This window comes from Bidens hawaiensis, unplaced genomic scaffold, assembly GCF_021521415.1.
Source record: "Bidens hawaiensis isolate Kalapana, Puna unplaced genomic scaffold, B.hawaiensis_p1.1 tig00001920_1, whole genome shotgun sequence".
Classification (NCBI taxonomy): Eukaryota; Viridiplantae; Streptophyta; class Magnoliopsida; order Asterales; family Asteraceae; genus Bidens; species Bidens hawaiensis.
The window spans coordinates 753345-776654 of record NW_027491107.1 but is presented as its reverse complement, the minus strand read 5'-3'; positions in this window follow the sequence as shown (position 1 = coordinate 776654).

The window sequence follows — 23310 nt, the reverse complement described above, 5'->3', positions numbered from 1 at the left end:
TTGATGGGAATTGAATTATGTTTGGGATTCGAAAGTTTATTAATTGATCGATACCTTTCTAATATGACTTATATTGCGATAACATTATTATATTAGCTTAAATATAAATAAGTACGAGTTAGAATAATTATATGATTATTTAAATAATATTTAAATTAAATATAATACAATTATAATTGCGTACATATATAAATATAACTTGTAATATATTAATTAATTAAGACAACCGTTTAAAATATATATTTATCATTCTATTTAATGAAAATTTAATTTTTATAAATATGATTAATACGTTTAAAATACGATTGTTACAAATTTTTGTTTAAAGAATGGTGCATATATATTATGTATAATTTATATATATATATATATATATATATATATATATATATATATATATACGAAAACTAGTACGCGAGATTAATTGCTAAGACACGCTACCATAATGAGGTCGGTTTAGTAAAATAACGTTTATTTTATATTAAATATTATTTATAACAATTTATAATATCATTAACACATTTAAAACGAAAGAAACAAAAATAAAAGACCAAACCGCGTCCAGGGGGCTCGAACCCGCGTCCCTGGCCGGCTCAAAGAGTTTAACGCACACACCCTAGCCATCCGCGCTAGGGTGTCAGTTGTTTAATGTACCAGATATATATTTTAAAAAGAACAGCATACCAGATTAACCCCAAATATACATAAACCCTAGATTCTGCAATTCGATTAAACCAGTTGTTGTTTATCCAATTAGTGTTAGGGTTATTGAAACAAGGTTAAAATCGATTCAAAAGAAGCAAACAATTACCAGAAACCCGAGTTAGACGATGGTGAACGGCGAACAGTTGTTGACGGCCAAAGACGACAATGAACGGGGCATTTGCAGAGTCTTATGACCAAACTAAACCTAGGGGTTTTGCTCTCGACGTCTAGGCGACAGTGTATATAAGTTTAATTTGATTATTATGACGTGTAGATTGCAAATCAAGAATTCGTATATGACGGGTTATAGAGTTTTGTTATATTAGTCAATACGCATCGATTACGATCCTGGTTTCCTAATTACGGATGTCGGTATAGCCGATTAAGGCAATATTATCAAAGTGATTGATTCGATTGCCAAGTTTAGAGCGAGAATTATGGTGAAAGAATGTTAACAGGGTAAATGGGTTGCGGGTTTGGACTTGAAAACGGGTTTGGGTCCTAATTGAATTATAATATAATTTAAATCTTTATTCAATTTGCACATTGGTCCTTATAGTTTAGGTGTAGATATAAAATAGGTTAAAACTTTAAGTTTAGGGTAAAAGTGTTATTCATTGAATGTTATTTATTGTTAAGTAAGTATATATAATGAAATATTAATAATTTCATAAGTGCGATAATTTATTAATTAAAAGTTTCCCGAAAATAAAAACGGGTCGGGTAACAAATATATAATAATGATATAAAAATCCGAGTTGTTACAAAACTTTCTACTTGAAAGTCGGTCAAGGAACAATATCAAACATTCTTAAGAGATAATCGGAGTTCATATATATTGGGCTATAGATCTTCTTATTTGTACAACCCGTTAATATTTAGCCTACTACAAAGTCGAGGAAACCAATACCCGAATCGAAAAACAACAATCTTGTTAAAACCCTTTAAATGAGCTTGGTATTCATTTATTTTAAAATTTAAATTTTATGTTATTACCTATAGTTATATTATTATTATTATTATTATTATTATTATTATTATTATTATTATTATTTTATTTTTTACTGTTGAACTTTGACTTCCTTATATTGCCTCATACATATATATTTTAGAACTGAGGGTCTCTCTGTAAGCCACATCTTTATCCCTTTGGATAGAGGTACCCTGTGCATACATTTCATTCTCTCCAGACCCTACTTATAGATTTGCTGTTGGTGGGACTTCACTGGGTATGATTGATTGATTGATTGGTACCTATAGTTATCAATATTCAAGCTAAATCAAAACCTGTTTGATGAGCTAGGTAGTTTCATCCGTACGTGGATGATGGTCTACAACTTCACGCCTACCTAACAAATCGGCATTTCACCATCATGTGTTTGGGCGTTTCTGGCTCCAAAATTGCACAAAACTACAATTTTCATCTCCAAATGTTATGAAAAAAATCGTTTCATTTTAACAAGCCAATCTTCCCAAACAAAAATTAATCAAAAGCTATTTAAACCAAAACTTCCCATTCACATGGTAAAACGAAAATTACTTTTAAATATATATATAAACGAAACTTCTCTATATTCTTTCAAGCCACAAGATTGCTTAATTTATAAATGAAGGTTTCTCATGCATTTAACCCGAATTCACGGGTATGGTTTCACCAAACCAAAAATATTTCTTAAACGGGTTATAATTAACACCTCATTATATTAAAAACTAGCTTTAGAACTCGTGTAATCATGAGATTTGTCAAATGTTTAAAATAAATATGATGAGTTATTTGAAAAAAAAGGGACAAAACTAAAGGTAAAAGATAAATAAGACCTATAATACAAACAATAAAAGTTTAGAATATAAAATTTACATATTTGAGAAAATCTCTTATATTCAACACTTGTTTTTTTATAAATTACACTAACTTTTAAATCCCGGCCGCATAACTATTAGATTCCGACTATTTTGATTGTGAACTTGATGTTTATATCATGCATGTATGTATAATGTAGTTATTTTATATTGTGTAAGACCTATTTTGCATGTATATTTTGATATTTGTACCCATGTTGCCAGTTTTAATCCGAAAATGTCATATTTGATTTAATAAGTCAATTGTTTCGGTCAAAAATTGGCAAAACAACTTTTGATCAAATTAGTGCGTGAGATGAAGTGCTTGTTGATAATAAGATCAAAAACAAAGATATGATTACGAGGGAAAAAACCCTTGATTATGATAATCTTCGTTTCGGTCAAGAGTTTACAACGTAATCTTTAGTCGAATCTCTTCGGTTAAATATTATGAACTTAACTTTTGGTCGAATAATCTAACGCTTGATTATTATGATCTCCGGCACAAAAAACACCCGGTCGGTGAAAACTATCACCATCGATATTATTAATAATAAAACCGGTGATTACAAAGGTTAGAGCTGATAAGTGATCGTGAGCTAAGTGATACAATGAGTACTAGTAGCTTAACAAGTGAGTTGTGTGTTCTAATGATATTATCAGCTCATATATATAATAAAAGAGTACAACTGCTATTCTGATTATTCTGGAAACCCTAGACTATTTCTTCAACAAGCCATTGCTGCCCACGTTCTTTGTTGACGAAGTTCAAGTATCATTCCGTTGTAATCCACGTTCTTATAATCATATTTAACACGTGCTCTTATCTGCAAAACAATCAGATAATATAGGACAATTGAATTAGTCAACGTACCTTCCTCAGAATAGCAACTTAAGTCGTTATCCTTAAATCAGGCTCAATTCCGAGGATGAAAATCCGCACCCAACAATTGCCCCCAATTTTTACTGCGTGACAGCTGTAAAAATTTTGAATTTCAAAAACAATAATATCTCTGCGATGTGAAATGACGTGTGTGGGAATCGAGGAGACTCTACAACTGCTTCTCTAGGTTATAATTAAAGCATTCTCAGTCTTCCACACCACAATCCTCTTCCGCCGGTTCATAATGAGGTTAGTTCTCGTCCCTTGTTTTCTTAATTTCTTGAAGTTTTTCTTCCGATCCACAAAAAAAATGAGGAAAAGAACACCTCGTGCGCCCAACCCTTTCTCTTTTGCAACCTCAGATGATTTCATCGACCAGGCTCTCATTCCGGCCACCGACGAAGACCAGTGTCTTTTTACAGATTTAGATATTAGATTTCTGAAAGAGTCGGGTTTGCTACCTGCTGAAACTGTCATTAGGCCATATGATCCCAAAGTCAAGGCTGACTTTTCCTCTAAAACCTGGACTTGCTTTTTCTATTACCCCTTTTCGATTGGCCTTTCATACCCGTTTTCCCCGATTATCCAAGAGTTTTTTGACGTCACTGGGTTCTCATATTCTCAAGTCATGCCGATGGTATGGAGGGTTCTGGCTACAGTGGATCGACTGAACAAAACCCATGGGTTTTCCATAGGCATTCCTGAAATAGCAGCGACTTATAACCTCCGGACTCACGGATCTTTCCGCTACTGTCTTCAGTCTAAATCCAGCCGTCTTTATATGATTCCCAAGGTGTCTAGTAGTGACCCGGATTGGAAGAAACATTTCTTTTTTCTTTCGTCGTGATTCTATTCTTGATGGGATGAACTTGCCTACTAATTGGGTTCATAAGGGTAGGAAATTTGTAGGATAAAATTTCTTTTTGCAAACGATTTATCTTAATATGGTTTGTTTTTTTTTTTGACAGTTGTGTTTGAGGATTTGATAAAGTCTAGGAAGGATACGAAGAAAAGGCTCAAGGCGTTGTTCAAGGTTCCAGCAGAGGAGAGGGAGTTTTGGTTAGGGGAAGAAATAGGAGAAACAAGTGTGATTGCTGCGAAACCCGCTGAGAGTATGACTTCTGGTAAGTATTTTGGGGATTTTGGGTTTTCTAGGGATTTTGGGTTTTCTAGGAAATAACTTGATAAACCATTGTATAGGGATGCCGAAGCCAAAGTCTTTTAGCTTAGTTGATTTGGATGATCTCATTGAGGACAGAACTGTGGTGAAACAAAAACACTCCAAGACACTTTCCCCTTCGGTGAGAATTCCGACTACTCGCCAAAAAAGTGTTGCACAGAAGAAGAGGAAAGCCACCACCTCGGCTGAGACCGAGCCCTTTGCTGATATGACCACCACTGATGCTGTAGAGAAGCTTCAAGCTCTTGCTAACTTTCTTCGGACGGTAAGTATTTTTGTTTACCCTGAAAATAGTGATCTGCAGAAAAACTAATGTTAATTTGGGAATAACATAAATCCGAAAGTTACCTTCAGATATCCCACGATGCTGAATTGTCCAAGAAAGAGGCTGAAGCCAAGCTCGCCGATCTCCTACAAGCTGTTGACACCAAGGACAAGCTGCTCAAAAAGAAGGACAAAGAGATTTCGGATCTCAAAGCCTCATTTGAGTTGGAGAAGACTGAGTTTTTTGAGGAGACCAAGAAGTGTGCAGCCGCCAGCATTCTGGAGTTGATGATCAAGATGTCAGAGGAAGCGCAAGCGAAAGGTCACATGATGGATTCTTGGAATTCCGTAGCTTGGAAGAAAAAACTCAAGACGCTAAGGGGGGAGAAGCTTGAAGAGGATGAGATTGCTGGGACCTCCGAGGTGATCAAGGAGGCTGGAGCTAATGAGGATGCGAAAGAGACTAAGGATGGGGAGGCGACGGATTTGGAGAAGAAGGAAGGCGACAATGCTGAAGGTGGGAAGGTTTGAACCTGGTTTCCAGGTTGTTTTTATGTGTTTTCAATGGTTGTTTTGAACAATTTCTATTTTGGTTATGTAAGGATAATGTAGAAAGCTCAGGATAATGGTTTGGGTGGAGGGATCCTGGTTCAGGACGAAAACCCAAATCGTCTTTTATTTTCTGCTTTAGAACAATTATGATAGTTCGGGTGGATGGGCTCCGTTTTGAGTGAAACCCGGACTATCTTTTCCTGCATTATAATATTAGTACAACTTTTTATGACTTATATTGGCATCCTTTCACTTTTTCTGTTTTTAGAAAAATCTAGTTTTATGAAAAATCTCTTAGTAATAGTTTAAGTTATACCAATAAACCAATATCAAGTCATAAACTTTAAATAATATGAAAGACAAAATATTTGCAAATAGTAAATCATACCAGAACCGTGTATCAATTAACCTAGAAATTGTATAGACCGTCTTATTCTTGCAATAAGATCATTGTTTAGAATATTCTTCTAATCCTGGGGATATAGCAATAGAATTGTAATATTAGTATTATCCTGCTAATACTTTTAGAAATTCTGGCGACAAGGCCTAAATAAACTGGCGACAAGGCCCTTTAGAAGAGATGAAAAATCTCTTAAACCATTAAAAACGAACTTGCGACAAGGCCTTTTAGAAGAGATGAAAATCTCTTAAACCTTAGGAATAAACTGGCGTCGAGGCCCTTTAGAATAGATGAAAATCTCCTAAACCTTAGATTATGGTACGTCTACCATAAACTTGTGATTCAAACCAATAGCCGAGGATAACGAGGTAACAAGTCACTATATTTCATGTGCTGGCCCCACCTCTCGAACTAAGGCCGAATAAATCAAGCGCTAAAGGCGTCTTAAGAAGAGATGAAGATCTCTTAAACCTCAAGATTCAAACCAATAGCCGAGGATAACAAGGTAACAAGTCACTATATTTCATGTGTTGGCCCCGCCTCTCAAACTAAGGCTGAATAAATGTGCGATACGGGCGACCTTAAGAAGATATGAAAATCCCTTAAATCTTAGAAGAGGAGAAAACCCTTTATACCTCAGGAATAAGCTGGCGACAAGGCCTTTAGAAACTGGTGAATAAAGCCCAAGTTAACTTCATTCCCTCATATCTACAAAACAGTTAACTCTAAGTGAGGGGTGGGTGTTAGCCTTGCTAACACCCCTCCGATGCTTAAGTCAATACCTTGTTTGAAGAATAATAATATTAAAAATGAATAAAAGTATAAGTTCAAGTACATACCTTGACTGTTTAGTATAACAGTTATCCACAGGATAGAAGTCTTACATGAAATATTTTTTGAGGTGTATAGCATTCCAAGCCCTTGGTAGTAAGTCACCATCCAAAGTAGACAATTTGTATGCCCCCTTTCCTGCTTCCGAATCGATCAAGTAAGGACCTTCCCACTTTGGTGCGAGCTTCCCATCCGTATGATTGGTAGTATTTTGAAAAGCTTTTCGAAGAACCAAATCTCCTTCTTGAAACCTTCGAATTCTGATATTCTTGTTGTAGGACTTTGCTATCTTCTGTTGATAAGAAGCCATTATGATTTTCGCCAAATCCCGGAGTTCTTTTACTGCATCTAGATCTTCAAGTAGACTTCGAGTATTATCTTCGGGATTTTGATGACTGACTCTGCCTGTTGGGATAACCATCTCTGTAAGGATAACTGCTTCAGTCCCAAATACTAACGAGAAAGGAGTCTGACCAGTAGCATTCTTCGAAGTGGTTCTATCTGCCCAAAGAACAAAAGGTAGTTCCTCGGCCCACTTTCCTTTCTTAGACCCCAACTTTTTCTGAAGGTTATTGATAATGATTTTATTGCTTGATTCGGCCTGTCCATTAGCTTGAGGATGAACAGGTGTTGAAGTGATCATCTTGATTCCCCAACTGGCACAGAAGTTAGTTGTTCTTTTGCCGATGAATTGCGAGCCATTGTCACATACTATCTCTGCCGGGATCCCAAATCTTGTCAGGATATTACGCTTGATGAATGTGATAACTTCTTTTTCTCTGACTTGAACAAAGGCTTCCGCTTCGATCCACTTCGAGAAATAATCTGTCATAGTCAACATAAAGACTTTTCCTTCTGGAGCTCTTGGTAGTTTCCCCACGATATCCATCCCCCACTTCATGAAAGGCCAAGGGGATATAACAGGATATAATGGTTCTGCTGGCTGGTGCAAAATGTTGCTATGTCTCTGGCATGCATCACATTTTTGAGAATAATTCATAGCATCCCTCTTCATCGTTGGCCAGAAATACCCCATCCTCAGGATCTTGGAGAATAGTGCTCTGCCCCCAGTGTGATTCCCACAATCTCCATCATGGATATCCTGAAGAACTTCTTGAGCTTCTGCCTTCTCCAAGCACCTAAGATATAGTCCTGCAAGAGATTTTCTGTATAAGGTATCATTCATTATAGTATATGGGATTACCTTTGTGCGAAAAGCTCTTGAGTTTTCATCTTTGGGGAAAATTCCATCCTGAATATATTTCCTGATCGGGATAATTCAAGAATCTTCATTATCCTCAGGATTCGTAACTCCCATATCTCTACCATCTTCCGATATTTCATTGACACCTTGCTCTTCTATTGCTGGGCTCAGGATATGTACGATAGGGATCTTGACACCTTCTGGTATCCTGAAGGATGAAGCTAAATATGCTAGAGCGTCTGCTTCAACATTCTCTTCTCTAGGTACCTGTCAAATATCAAACATTTCGAAACACTTTGCTAGTTTTTTTACTAGCTCTAGATATTTCATTAGTCTTTCTCCTCTAACAGTGTAAGAACCACTAAAGTGATTAGTTAATAATAATGAATCAACATGTACTTGAATAAACCTGATTTTCAAGTCGATTGCTAGTTGGAATCCTGCTATCAAAGCTTCATATTCTGCCTCATTATTTGTGGCTTAAAATCCGCAGGATATGGATTGAGGTATAATGTCCCCTGTGGCGATTTCAGCATAATCCCGAGACCTGTTCCTCTAATGTTTGAAGCGCCATCAGTGTATAGAGTCCACTTATCTTTGGTTTCTTCAAGTTGTTAGACTTCCAAGTCTGCCTTTACTTTAAGCTCACTGGTGAAATCAGCCACAAAGTCTGCTAATGCCTGGGGATAGCAGTCCTAGGTTCATATGTAATATCATATGCACTTAGCTTTACTGCCCATTTTGCCATTCTACTTGACAATTATGGTTTTCTCAAAACATACTTAATAGGATAATTAGTTTTAACCCATATAGGGTGAGTTTCAAAATAATGTCTAAGTTTAGTAGATGCCATAATAAGTGCTAAAATTAATTTCTCAAGATAAGAATACCTAGTTTCAGCATCCAAAAGACTTTGACTTACATAATATATTGGATGTTGTTGACCTTCGAGATCCTTAGCCAAAACTGCACTTATAGCATTATTTGATACAACAAGATATAGAGATAGAGATTCACCTTCCTCGGATTTTACCAGTAGAGGAGCAGAAGAAAGATAAGATTTTAAGGATGATAAAGCTTCCTCATGCTTACTGGTCCACTCGAACCTCTTGTTTTTCTTCAGGATATCATAAAATTCTTTGCACTTTTCTGAGGATTTGGATATGAATCTGTTGAGCGCCGCTATCCTGCCGGTTAGTCTTTGAACATCCTTGACTGATTCTGGGGATTTCAGATTCAGGATAGCTTGTATCTGCTCCGAACTTGCCTCTATCCCCCTTTTGGTGACCATGTATCCTAAGAATTTGCCAGCCTTCACTCCGAAATGGCACTTTGAAGGGTTCAGCTTCATGTTATATTTGTCGAGGATATCGAATGCGGTCTTGAGATCTTGGAGGTGATCCTCAGCTTTCTTGGACTTCACCACCATATCATCAATATAGACTTCCATCGTGTCCCCCAGTTGCTCTTTGAACATCATATTAACTAACCTTTGATAGGTCGCACCTGCATTTCTAAGTACAAAGGGCATAGCAAGATAACAATAAATACCTGTAGGAGTCATGAAGGCAGTATCTTCCTGATCTGAGGGCTCCATCTGGATTTGCTGAAATCCTGAGGATGCGTCCATAAATGTTAGCATCTCGTGGCCGGCCGTAGCGTCTACCATCGAATCAATGTGTGGTAGAGGGAATGGATCTTTAGGACAAGCCTTATTCAAGTCTGTGAAATCTACACAAACTCTCCATTTGCCATTATTTTTCTGTACAACCACCACATTTGCTAACCATCGGGGATATTGAACTTCTCTAATCATATCTCCCTTCAAGAGTCTTTCTACTTCCTCTTGAATGATTATGTTTCTTTCAGGTGCAAACTTTCTTCACTTTTGATGGATTGGCCTGAAAGAGTTATCAATTCCAAGTTTACGTGTTATAATATTTTTGGAAATACCTGTCACATCTTCATGTTTCCATGCGAATGTTGACAGCCTTGTACTGAGGAAATCGAGCAGATTTGACTCAATATCCTCAGGAATACTCGTTTCTATCAGCACTTTGACTTCAGGATCCTCGGGATAAAGAGGTACTTCTTTAATTTCTTTTTCCCTGGCCTCCATCACGCCTCGTGCTGGCTTCTGTAATTGCTACGCCTGCTGGGGTTTGGCAGTACACTTCATGGAAGAGGTGTAGCAATTCTTTGCGTCTTGTTGGTCACTGATGATTTTGATAACTCCCCACGGACTTGGGAGTTTCACACATTGGTGATAAGTGGAGGGTACTGCTTTCATGTCGTGTATCCAGGGCCTGCCTAATATAATATTGCAACAAGACAAACAGTCAATAACACAAAATTTTTGCATTTTATTTACCCATTCGACATATACTGGAAGTTTTATCTCCCCAACAGTGTTCTTAGTCTCTCCACCGAATCCAACCAATACTGAGGAACTTGGGACGATCTCATCTTCAGGAATATTCATCTTTTTCAATACGTCTAGTTGAATAATGTTGACAGAGCTCCCGCCATCTATGAGGATCCTGCGCACATAATGGTTAGCCACATATAAAGTTATTACCAGACTATAGTGCTGCGGATCCTGAATATCAATTCTATCGCTTTCATCGAAGGTTATGATCCTCTCTTGAGTGAGGAAGGATGTCTTCGTGGGTCTGTCAACCATCTCTAACTTTCTTTGGCCAGCATTTCTTTTTGCAGCGGAATAAGAGGTTCCACAGATGTCGGATCCTCCAGATATGAACATGATTGTTCTTGCATCTGTTGGTGGAGGAGTCGGCTTTTCAGGAATTTTCTCGAGATCTTGCTCTCTTCCCTTCTTCTTGCCAAGTAGTTCTTTCAAGTGGCCCTTGCTGAGAAGATAGCTGATTTCTTTTCTGAGTGCAATGCAATCATCAGTCAAGTGCCCGAAGTCTTCGTGGAAGGCACACCATTTTGATTTGTCTTTCCAGGATCCTGGTCTCTCCACTTTCCTTGGCCACCTGGCTTTCTCACCTAAATCCTGCATGGCACACATTAGTCCACCAATATCGACAGAAAAACAATATTCAGAGATCTTAGGATATTCTTCATCATTTTCCTCATCCACTGCATTAATCTTGGGGTTATCAGGCTTGTAGTAAGGCTTTGCTCGATATGATTTTCCGGGGATTCAAATTTCCTGTTCGTCTGATCATACTTCGAGATATCGACCTCAAAGTTTTTCTTGTCGTCTTCTAGCCTGATAAACCTCAGAGATCTGCTTCTTGCTTCGTCTAATGACCTGCATGGAGTCATAACGAGATCATCATAGAAAGAGAAGCCTTTTTCTAACCCCAACTTGAGAGCTTCCACTGCTGAAGCTGGGTTTAGATTCGGGATTTCCAGCGACTCCTTACTAAACCTGGTAATAAAATCTCTCAAGGATTCCCCAGGAGTCTGGGTAACCCTATAAAGATCACTTGTCATTTTCTCAAAAGTTCTACTGCAAGAAAATTGGTTATTAAACATGTTAACTAAATGAGAAAAAGAATTGATAGTATTATGAGGAATACTCAGTAGCCATTTCATGGCCGCTCCGGTCAAGGTAGACCCAAACCCTTTGCAAAGACACACCTCTTTGATTTCCATAGGGATTGGATTGATCTCCATACGTTCTCTATATTGTGCGACGTGTTCCTCAGGATCCGTTGAGCCATCATATAGTTTCATATTTGGGGTTTGAAACCGTTTTGGGATCTGTACGTCGCTAATTGATGGCACAAACCGGGATATCCTGTGACTATCAGTGGGAACTTCAGCTATGGGACGGATTACGCGGGGACATTCGATATCATGTCCTTAAGTTTTTGTAATTCTCGGGCTAAACTCGAACTTATGCCTGCATCCTGCAAAAATCCTTGATTAGCATTAAATGGAATCGTATTGAAAGAGTTACCCTGATTAACATTCTGAGGAGTGGTCAGGGCGTGGTAGCTCGTGTTCCCAAACATAGTATTTCCAGAGTTGGTAAGCGGAGCAGTTGGAGCATTGGTCTGCATCGGGATAAAGTCTCCCTGATGCACATCAGAGGATCCTGAGGGCTACTGAGCTTGAGCTAATCCTAAAGATACCGCCTGCTGATAAGGACCAGCCTGATGGAACAATCCTGAAGATCCGGATTGTTGAAACAATCCTGAGGATCCAGACTGTTGGAACAATCCTGAGGATCCAGTCTGTTGGAACAATCAGGAGGATCCTCCCGGCTGTGACAATCCTGGGGATCCTGCTTGTTGAAAAGGCCCAGCAAATGACGCATACGAGTATCCTTGAGATCCAGATAAGTGCAATCTCGCAGACCCCAAATGCTGGAAAGATGGGGTCCAGAGTTGTACGATGTGGTTGGCTCTGGATGCACCAATTCTGAGGATCCTGGAGGAGTGAAATCCAGAGATCTCGGGATTAGTGGTGTGAATTCTTCCATTGGCTTCTTGGCTTTCTTGAAATCTTCCAGTTCCCTCACGAGCATTTGGTTGGTCTTGTTCTGGCGATCCATCTGTTCCTGTAGCCGGCTGTACAGAGACAAAAGGTCGTTGTTGGACACCATGACGGGATCCTGGGGAGATGGCCTCGAACCTTAGAAGACGGGAGTAGCAGGTTTCTTCTGAGCATTGTCAGGCTTCTTCGGGATACCACCAGCAGGAGGGGGAGGCATAGGTGGCCTCGCTGAGGATTCTAATGCTGCGGCAGAAGATGAAACAATCTTTGGTTGTGAAGACATGTTGTGGATATTGAGAGTAGGGTTTAGTTTGAGAGTGAATAATGATTAAAGCACCGTTTGCCCCACGGTGGGCGCCAAATTGTTTCGGTCAAAAATTGGCAAAGCAACTTTTGATCAAATTAGTGCGTGAGGTGGAGTGCTTGTTGATAATAAGATCGAACACAAAGATACGATTACGAGGGAAAAAACCCTTGATTATGATAATCTTCGTTTCGGTCAAGAGTTTACAACGTAATCTTTAGTCGAATCTCTTCGGTTAAAGATTATGAACTTAACTTTTGGTCGAATTAACGCTTGATTATTATGATCTCCGGCACAAAAAACCCCCGGACGGTGAAAACTATCACCGTCGACATTATTAATAATAAAACCGGTGATTACAAAGGTTGGAGCTGATAAGTGATCGTAAGCTAAGTGATACAATGAGTACTAGTAGCTAAACAAGTGAGTTGTGTGTTCTAATGATATTATCAGCTCATATATATAATAAAAGAGTGCAACTGCTATTCCGATTATTCCGGAAACCCTAGACTATTTCTTCAACAAGCCGTTGCTGCCCACGTTCTTTGTTGACGAAGTTCAAGTATCATTCCGTTGTAATCCACGTTCTTATAATCATATTTAACACGTGCTCTTATCTGCAAAACAATCAGATAATATAGGACAATTGATTTAGTCAACGTACCTTCCTTATAATAGCAGCTTAAGTCGTTATCCTTAAATCAGGCTCAATTCCGAGGATGAAAATCCGCACCCAACATCAATCACTTTTATTATTATTATTATTATTATTATTATTATTATTATTATTATTATTTGGATCATCCTATGTATTGTTATTTTGTTATTCTAATTGTTATGTTTGATGAAGACATTATCCTAAAAATGAATAAAAATATAACATATTAGTAATTTTAAATATATATAAATGAAAACTTTAAAAGCTTTTTAGTTGTTCTTTACATTTCTCAAACTACCAAATTGTTTTATTTGTAAATAAAAGTTTCTAATGACATTTGACCTGAATTTACGGACATGAGTCTCATTAAACTTATATAGCCCTTAAACGGGTTCTAACATCTCATTAAATAAAAATTAATCTCACAAAATATTTGATATGAAAATCTTATAACACAGACTAAATATTAATATCCATGAAAAAAAACAATATTATGTATAAGAAACTACGTTTTGGTAAAAAAAAAATAAGCGGTTCATAAATCTCACCAAATTCAGAAACAAAATAAAATTAGAAAATATTATAAAGATAATTCAAAAAAATATATAAATATTAGAAACGTAAAATATAAAAACAACCACCTTAATGAGGGGGTAAAAACTTGTTTGGTATAAAATTTACAAAACAATAATCTTTTAAAGTAACCTGAACATTTATTATAAATAAGAATACAAATATAGAAACATTGAATTAAAGCATTTAGTTTATGATTTTTTCATTTTACTGTAATTATTTTATATTGAACAACAAACTAAAGAAGCATAATTCAAATATATATTAAGAAAAATCATGGGATTATATTTAGAAAAAAGTAGCATAATTCACATATATATTTTAAAAATAATTCAAACTTATTTGTAACTCTAAAAAGAAATTGATATCAAACAAGCCTTAATTTGGTATCCGCTATATTAAGGATCGAAGATTGAAAATAAGAGAATTATATTTTGTATTCTTAACAATAAAAAAATATTGACCATTAGTTATTTTCAAATCTCATAATTGTGATAGTTTGGTGACAGAATTACAAATTTTGTCCTTTAAAAAAAGCCAAATTACGGTTCGTGTCCTTTTCTAAGCTTCCTTGCAGGCGATGTACTTTAAACTTTTTTTTTCTACACGTTATGTCCTTTACGCTAACTGGGTTAGAAAAACTCAGTTAAATGACAACATGTGCATAGCATGTGAGGGCATATTGGTCTTTTCGTCCATATCCTTTTATTTATAACACCTTCCTCTCCTTTGTGCACCACCACCATCACCACCACACCTCCCTTCATCTCTATTACACCTGCAAATCACATTATTTCCAAATCGAAGTCCCAATTCCAAATCAAACCTGCAAATCGTGACCTACAAGGGTCGAATTGAAGATCTGAACTCGTTTTTCTTTGTACTCACCGGAAACCTGCAACTCGTTTTTCCGGCAAGTAGATCTTAAAAGGCTTGCGGTGGTTGCAGGTGACGGTTTACGGTGGTAGCATGTGTCGATGGTGGTTGAAGGCTTGCGGAATAAAATGTTTATATAAGTTAGTGACCCGCTAGTTGTCTTAGCTGGCTGTTAAAAAAAGTAATTATAATAAACATGTACTTATTAAGCTAATCAAAATGATTTCAGTTCAGTTCAGTTCACTTCACTTCACGTCACAACAAACCCAATGTTCAAACACACACTCTTCCTTCGCCACTTCACAACCCACCAATCAACTCACCTCCGTTACATATCCAACTTGACCCGACCCGAAATAGTCGACACCATCTGCCGTCTGCTCGTTCTCCGTCGTTATGACGCTATAACCACTCTCTCATTCGACTATTCAGACCAACTTGTAAACCAAGTATTAACAAAATTAAAATTAAACCCACATGCGTGCTTACATTTCTTTAATTTAGCCTCAAAGCAGAACAAATTTAGACCACATATGAAATCGTATAGTAAGTTAGTTCATATACTGTCTAGGGCACGTATGTTCGATGAAACTCGAGTGCAATTAAGGGTTTTGATTGGATTTTTGGAGGAAGATGAGCGTTTGGGGATGTGGGTTTGGGCTGAATTAGTTAGGGTTTATCGGGAATTCGGGTTTTCGCCGACTGTGTTTGATATTGTCTTAAAATTGTATGCGGAAAATGGGTTGGTGAAGAATGCACTCCAGGTGTTCGATGAAATGTCCAAGTTAGGATCTACTTGTCGGAAAAACGAGTTGCAGGTTTCCGGTGAGTACAAAGAAAAACGAGTTCAGATCTTCAATTCGACCCTTGTAAGTCACGATTTGCAGGTTTGATTTGGAATTGGGACTTCGATTTGGAAATAATGTGATTTGCAGGTGTAATAGAGATGAAGGGAGGTGTGGTGGTGATGGTGGTGGTGCACAAAGGAGAGGAAGGTGTTATAAATAAAAGGATATGGACGAAAAGACCAATATGCCCTCACATGCTATGCACATGTTGTCATTTAACTGAGTTTTTCTAACCCAGTTAGCGTAAAGGACATAACGTGTAGAAAAAAAAAGTTTAAAGTACATCGCCTGCAAGGAAGCTTAGAAAAGGACACGAACCGTAATTTGGCTTTTTTTAAAGGACAAAATTTGTAATTCTGTCTAGTTTGGTAGTATAATATTTAAGTCATGGATTTACTTATCTTGAATGAATGAGAGAGTATGTAAACATTTGGGGGGGGGGGGGGAAATTGTCAAGAAAAAAAAGAATATAAGGTTGACACATCATCACCAACATTTTACTTTATTAGAAGAAGAGTATGGTATGATTAATCTTATCAACTATTTGATATGAAGATCCTATAAAATATAGATATATTAAAATTTAATATCCAATTTTTTTAAATATATTATTTATAATAAAAAACAATTTTTATAATAAAAAACGGGTCATGGGTCTTACTAAACGCAGATAACTTTTAAACCAGGTTATAACATCTTATTTATTTATAAAACTTTTTTTATCATCAAATCATAATATATTATTATTAACTTTCTTCTGATATATAAAATCTAAAAACATATATAAATACTAGTTTGATCATCCCGTGTTACGAGAGTTTATTTAAAGTTTTGTTTTTAATTGGTATCGAAAGTTAACCGACGATGAAGATGATATACCATCAACGGAGAACATGTAAAACAAATGAATTAAATTAGGGTTTTATGATGCAAGTGTTTATCAATAAGTGAGATCTTATAACCCATTTGAGAGCTATTAGAGTTTGGTAAGACCCATAACCAGTAAAAATTATTCTTTGATGATTAAGAGGTTATTTTACAAATAAATGAGATGTTATAAGTTATACCCGTTTAAGGGTTATTCGGGTTTGGTGAGACTCATGGTCTGTGAAAATTATTGTTTGATTACGAAATAGTTTACAAATAAATGAGATGTTATAACCCATTTAACGACTATCCGGGTTTGGTGAGACAAATACCTGCGAATTCGAGTTAAATACATGAGAAGCCTTCACTTATAAATCAAGCAATCTTGTGACTCTATAGAACAGGAAAACAATCTAAAAGTGATACATAAAATTTTTTGATAGATAATTATATAGAAATAATTAGATTAGAAAAAAATAATGTGAAACAACAATAAACAAAACAAGAAAAGCAGAATGGTGATGTTTGATTGTTTATCTTTTGTTTTCAATGAATTTTGGGATTGTGTCCAAAACACACACAGACTATGGACGAAATCTCCACTTAAATCACTAAACACTACACTACCTGCATTCCATTCGATGGATCCCCGCCGTACATCTCGCACCGTCATCGATCACAAAGTCCGCCACGTGGGATTCTTCGCACCACCGTCAGCCCCCTTACCAGAATCCTCATCACCGTCACCGGACCTCTCTCCCTCCGGCAACTCACTCTCTCCCGTCATTATCCTACCTCCACGTCATCTGCCCATTCATCGCTCCGTAATTCCCGTCGGAGTTTACGTCTCCGTCCGTCGGAGATTTCTTCCATGATAATAATGCCGGCAAGTTTGCGTCTTCTTTGCCCGCCGCTGGTAGCTTTCAGTTGCCACCCAAAAGTTTCACCACTGTTTCTAACGTCACTGGTATGTATGTATTATGTAAATATAAGACCTTATGGATTTTATAATTGTTTTAATTATATATTCCGATACTTTACCCAGCCCTAAACTGCTGTTAATCATAACTAATTATTCCGCTATATGTTGTATGTTATGCATTTTCAATATTTCAAATTCATACGGAATCTGTAACTTTATATTATTCTACATGAGTGATTGTTATTATTATTATTCTTCTTCTTCTTTTGGTTTCCTATGATTCTTAAAACATACAAAAAGTTGATATATGGAATGTTACTGAGATCGTTGTCGTGGAATTTAAAGCGTAAGATGTTGGGGAATCTTTGTGCACATCTGCTTAGAATCTAGTACATTTAAAGTTTCATTTTTTCATTGAGTAATGAAAATTAATGTTAAAGCGTTTAGAAAATAGTTAAGTTCGTGAGTTCTGCATTTGCAAGATTGTATGGTTGACCTCAAACAAGGTATAAGAATAAGCGAGATTGAAACTTCATGGGTGAAGAAACACTAAGTGACCCCGGGCAGATTACGGATAATCTGGGGGTTAAATAGATGTTTCCCACGAGGGTTAGGTCCGGCAAGATGGTTATTCTTCTGATGACCTGCAAAACAGACACCGTGAGCTCGTCACTGAGAAGGGGGGGTACCTCCTTGTGACCACCCTCCGGCGTGAGAATCAGACTAGGTTGCTCTTAAATATAAATGTATATTAAGAGAAATAGCTAGAGAGAAGATCACGATACCGTTCCAAGGTGTTGGAGTATTTATAGCCGAAGGTAGGTGTCCAAGAAGGTACAACCGGCTGTATTATATTCCTTTTCTACCAACTGTGGGCTACGCACGTGCCGTGCTGGTGGTTGGTGGGTAGGCAGCGGCTGATAGTGACATGACCGGCTGTGTACTATTCCTTTTCCACCAACTGCAGGCTATGCACGTGCCACGACAAGGGTTGGTGAGTAGGCAGCGGCTGATAGTGACATTAAGTACTAGAGCGTGCTGCTCGTCGTACTGTTATCAGTGAGCTGTCGCAGCTTTGGTCAGATCTTTTGTCCATACCTTGGCAGGTATAGTACAAAAGGACATCCAGTAGCGCACGGACTGGCTCATTTGGGCGGGAGAATTCCCGGCTTTGGGCGGGAGTATTCCCGGCTTGCCCATTCCCTCTTCAGGTGACATTACTGAATTATTTGAGTTAGTGCCTTGTGCGTGTAGCCTTGCTGTGCGGGTAGCCTTCCCTGATGGCTAGTATCCGTAGTTGCGGGAACAGGTGGAGTACGTCACCATTGGGAGGCTTTTCCTGCGGGAACAGCTTGCGTACTGCGCGTAAGGACGTCGCGTCTCTGAGCATGGTTGGTCCTGCGGATCCAGTTGGTCTTTGCGCAGACGTCCCTCTTTAAGGTGAGTCTTGCGAGTTCAATTGCGCAGACGTCTCTCTTCGAGGTGAGTCTTGCGGGTCCAACTGCGCAAACGTCCCTGTTTAAGGTGAGTCTTGCGGGTCCAACCGCGCAGACGTCCCTGTTCAAGGTGAGTCTTGCGGGTCCAACTGGCCTCTGCTGGGACCTACCTCTTCAAGTCCCCCCAGTCCAATGTTCTTCTCATGAATTGTTAATAAGTGATGTGAACTTTTGGACTTAAGCAAGGGGTTTTGAAAAGGGTTTAGTTTTAAGGTTTTCCATGGGGATTCTTCCTGCGGAAGTCCTAATGTCACGTGCCGAAATTCCCGACTTTTCTGCTTGATCTTTGGGTATGATGCGGGTAGGTCTGTAACCTCCTCGCAAGTCAGGAGCGTTGAGTTCCACTTGTGTAGATTCTCCATGAGGTTTTGATAGTTTTAAACATAGTGATCAGTTATGTTAAACAACCAATTCCATCTTGGAGCTTCAAACAATCTAGTTCTCAATGTTCCCGCTATGCGGGGATGTTATTTCCGTTTCCGCAAGCATGGCCCAGAAGATCCTTCTTGGTTTCAATTCCCTGCGAGTGCTAAGTATGTGAAGGATTTTGCCTTGACACTGTACCCGCACTCGTCTTATAGTTACTTTACTTCCAAGGTATTGTTGGCTTCAATTCCCTGCAGGTGCTACGTATGTGAAGGGTTTTGCCTTGACACTGTACCCGCACCTGTCTTATAGTTACTTGGTTGCCAAGGTATTCTTGGCTTCAATTCCCTGCAGGTGCTAAGTATGTGAAGGGTTTTGCCTTGACACTGTACCCGCACCTGTCTTATAGTTACTTGGTTGCCAAGGTAAGGGGGTATAGTCCCGCTTACTTTTGAATCTTTTTGAATTTTTTTGAAATTCGAAGAGTTAGTGAAAGGATAAGAACAGTCTAACCGTTGAAGGGACGTCAGCGTGGTCTGACGGTTTCTTCTGACAGTTTCAGGACGTGCATGAAGTTATGGTGACGTGACAGTATATGGTCATTCCAGACGCTTTTTCGGGCGCGTGGGCGCGAAGTTTACGACGCGCGTCCTGTCAACAGCTATTACCAGCTTGCTTTTTCCACGTGTCATAGTTTCATTGCACCTGCGCTTTTCCGTCTCTCCCGCATTAAATTCATCGCATTCATTGCGATGAGTATATAAAGGGAGGAGAGGACGCATCTCAATTCACAGTTTCACTTCATCTTCTAAGCGATTTCCGGCGAATACTCTAACTTTTGTCGAGCATTCTCCTGAAATCGTTCATTTCCATCCTCCGAAACATGTCTTCCATTCGTGATCCTGAGGCTATTGCCGAGGAGTCCGACGTGTACATCGAGAACCCGACGTCTGACATGGACGATAAGAGTACTGCTGGGGAGTGCCAGTGTGCTCTTTCCGTCGACGTTTATCAGTACATCGTCAGGAAGTCATGCTCGAGCCCTTCGAGCCTGAGTTTCCTGAGCCTCACCAGACGGTGTACGATGCCCCCAAGGGCAAGATAGGGGTGTATGCTGCATTCTTCATCTATGGGAATCTCAGGTTCCCGTTGACGAAGTTTGTGTACCGTGTTTTAGAGAGACACGGTGTACACCTAACGGAGGTGCACCCGATGGTGATCGCAAAGGTTCGCCATTTTGAATGGGTGTGCCATATTCTGGGCGTTGAGCCCCGCTTCGACCGCCTGATGACCTTCTACTCTTGGAGGTGCATCCAGGGCTGGTATACCTTGGTCAATCGGATCAAGGGTTTGAAGATCTGCGCTACCGAGCGCAGTCTTCGTTCTTGGAAGAGGGAGTTTTTGTATGTCTCCGCTCGCGTCGTTCCCATTGCGATGACGTTCAAGAACGGGAGGGCGCTCCCTAGCCTTCACGCCTCCAATTACCAAGAGCGGAATGGTTCGCCAAGATCTCTCAGATCCAAACTCCGGTTTACCGCTTTGCGGAGTCTGGGATGGTGATGCTTGGGATGAGCCGGGTATGGAAGGATGCTGGGGCAGAAGCGCCACAGATTCTCATCGTTCTCGAATACGGTTTGAACTCTATCCCTTACGGTATGCTTCATATCTTTTTGCTGATTTAGGGTTTTTCTTCTAACTGCTTTTCTGTTTATTTTCAGAGGGGAACAATTTGCAGTCGCTTCTGCAACCGCGTGAGAGCGGTGGTCCCGCTCGGCTGGGTACTCGTGCTCTCGACGAGAACGAATTGCCCATCTTGGAGCAAACGGCGGATAGGTTCGTGGAGGTCTACCCGCCGGGCCACGAGATTTTGAGCGCCAGGCGGCCAGGTAAGGGACTCTTTAACCCTCGCCTTCTCAATGCTCAAACCTCTGCTGGAATTCCTCTAATTTTGTCATCTTCTGATGAGGAATCCACATATGGTCCTTTCTTCGTGAGGAAGAAGAAAGCTGCTGGCGTGAAGGGCAAGGCGAAGGTTGCTTCCACTGCTGATCAGGGGAACCGGTCTGAGTCGGAGAACGAAAGTGAGGAGGCGGCGGGGAACCCTGGTGATGGTGAGACAACTGTCTCGGAGGTTGAGACAGCTGTCACCTCCGATCCGCCCAGTACGATGACGGTGACCGGCGTGAAGAGGCCGGTTCCATCGGGTTCGTCCCCGCCTGTCAGAACCTTCAAGCTCAAGAAAACTCGTAAGTGTAAATTAATCTTACCCGCAATTCTTTCCGCCATTATTTTTAATATCTTGTCTTCATGCAGGCGTGGATGCTACCGCATTCCAGAGTGGAGCGGGGAGGAGCGTCTCTCGACCCATGACGGTAGGTTTGGTCACCCTACCCGAGGCGATGACCCAGGCGGCCGCGCCTGTTTCAAGTGTTGGTTCAGTTGCTCACCCGGTTGAGGCAACTGTTCCAATTGTGGCGTCATCTCCGCCGGCTGTCAGTGCCATCTTCACTGCATCCTTCACTGAGCCGGCGGTGATTTTTTCTGCGGGCTCCTCCGCAGCGGCGGCCACGGTTGTGAGTTCACCTCCCGTGAGTTCACCTCCGATGGTCTCTACCGCGGCGGCTTCAACCGTGCCTCCGGCACCGGTGACTACCTCGTCTCCGGCCGGTTCAGCAGGTATGTTTGGGGCTTCTAGCCAATCTCTGCCTCCTTCCCATCTGCCTGACCTCTTAGATGGATATCCCTTAGGTTCGGGTGATGGGTTCGGCGGCTACCGGCCTGTTGTCGACCCTACAGGTGCGTAGGGTTATTTTGGCCTCTTTTTTTTTTTTTTATATCATCTTTTCCTAACTGTTTTTTGTTTTTACAGTGTCGGATTCCAATGAGGTGTATGTTCCACGGTGGAACATCCGCCGGGAACAACCCTTCGGACGGCTGTGGACTGCGTCGAGTGGGCGCGTCACGCGGCCCCAAGTGGCGCGTTGGGGGAAGCCATGTCTAGCTACCAGGAGGGTAGGCTGACAAATGAGCTTCGGATTCTCCTTGCCTGGATGCAGCCACGCGTCGAGTTGCTTTATCGTGAAAACGACAAGTTAAAGGCGACGCGTATCCAAGAAGTGGCTCAGGCGCGGGCCATCCGGGAGGAGAACAGGAGACTTTCCGCCGTTGCTGCGGAGAAGGAAAAGGCCTTCAAGGCCCTCGAGGTTGAAGTTCAGGCCCGTCTCGAGGCTCGTTCCAAGGCTACTCAAGCTGTTAACGAACAGCTTAGGTTGGCAAAGGAAACTGCGCGGAACGCGACCGAGAAGGCCACCAAAGCTGAAGCTGTTGCTGAGCCTCTGCGCGCTGAGAATGAGGAGCTTAAACCCAAACTAGAGAGGCTCCAGCAGGCTCATGATGCATTGGCCATGGAAGATGCCAAGAAGCTCCAAGAGATCTTGGATCAGAGGGGTATGCTTGACCACACTGAGCGTAAGCTAAAGGGCGTTGAAGAGGCTGCTGCTAAGGAAGTGTTGCTTGCCAACCTTAAAAAAAATGAAGCCGAACGCGCCCGTAACCAAGCTCAAGCTGCCCTCCAGGAGGCTCTGATCACCAAGGAATGGCTTCTACGAGAAGCGTTGTCGCAGGTATGCGTAGCTTCATAATATCTTTACGCTTTTCTTTGTACTTAGAAAAGGTTTTGATACTTTGTATTTTTTCTTGTTGTAGGTTGTGCATCGGATCTTCACGAACACATCTTATGACGATGCCATGAGCGCAGCCCTCAACGCTTCCCATGAGGATGGGGAAAAGGCTGGTTTTCTGCTTGGTCTGGGGTTTGTTGAGAAGGGCATTCCGCCTTCCAACTTCCCTCTTTATGATGTGGACACCGAAGCTGCCTATGACCAAGCAGTGAACCAGTATGATGCCTTCCCGCATCCGGTGGTGGAGAAGGTGAACGAAATTGCTGCTGCTGATGATGGGCTAACCATTCTCAAGACTTACCTTGAACCGCCACAGCCAACTGATGGTGCGGGTACAAGTGGGTTTGGAGGGAGTGGTCCTGAAGTTTGAACCTTGAGATCACTTCCCA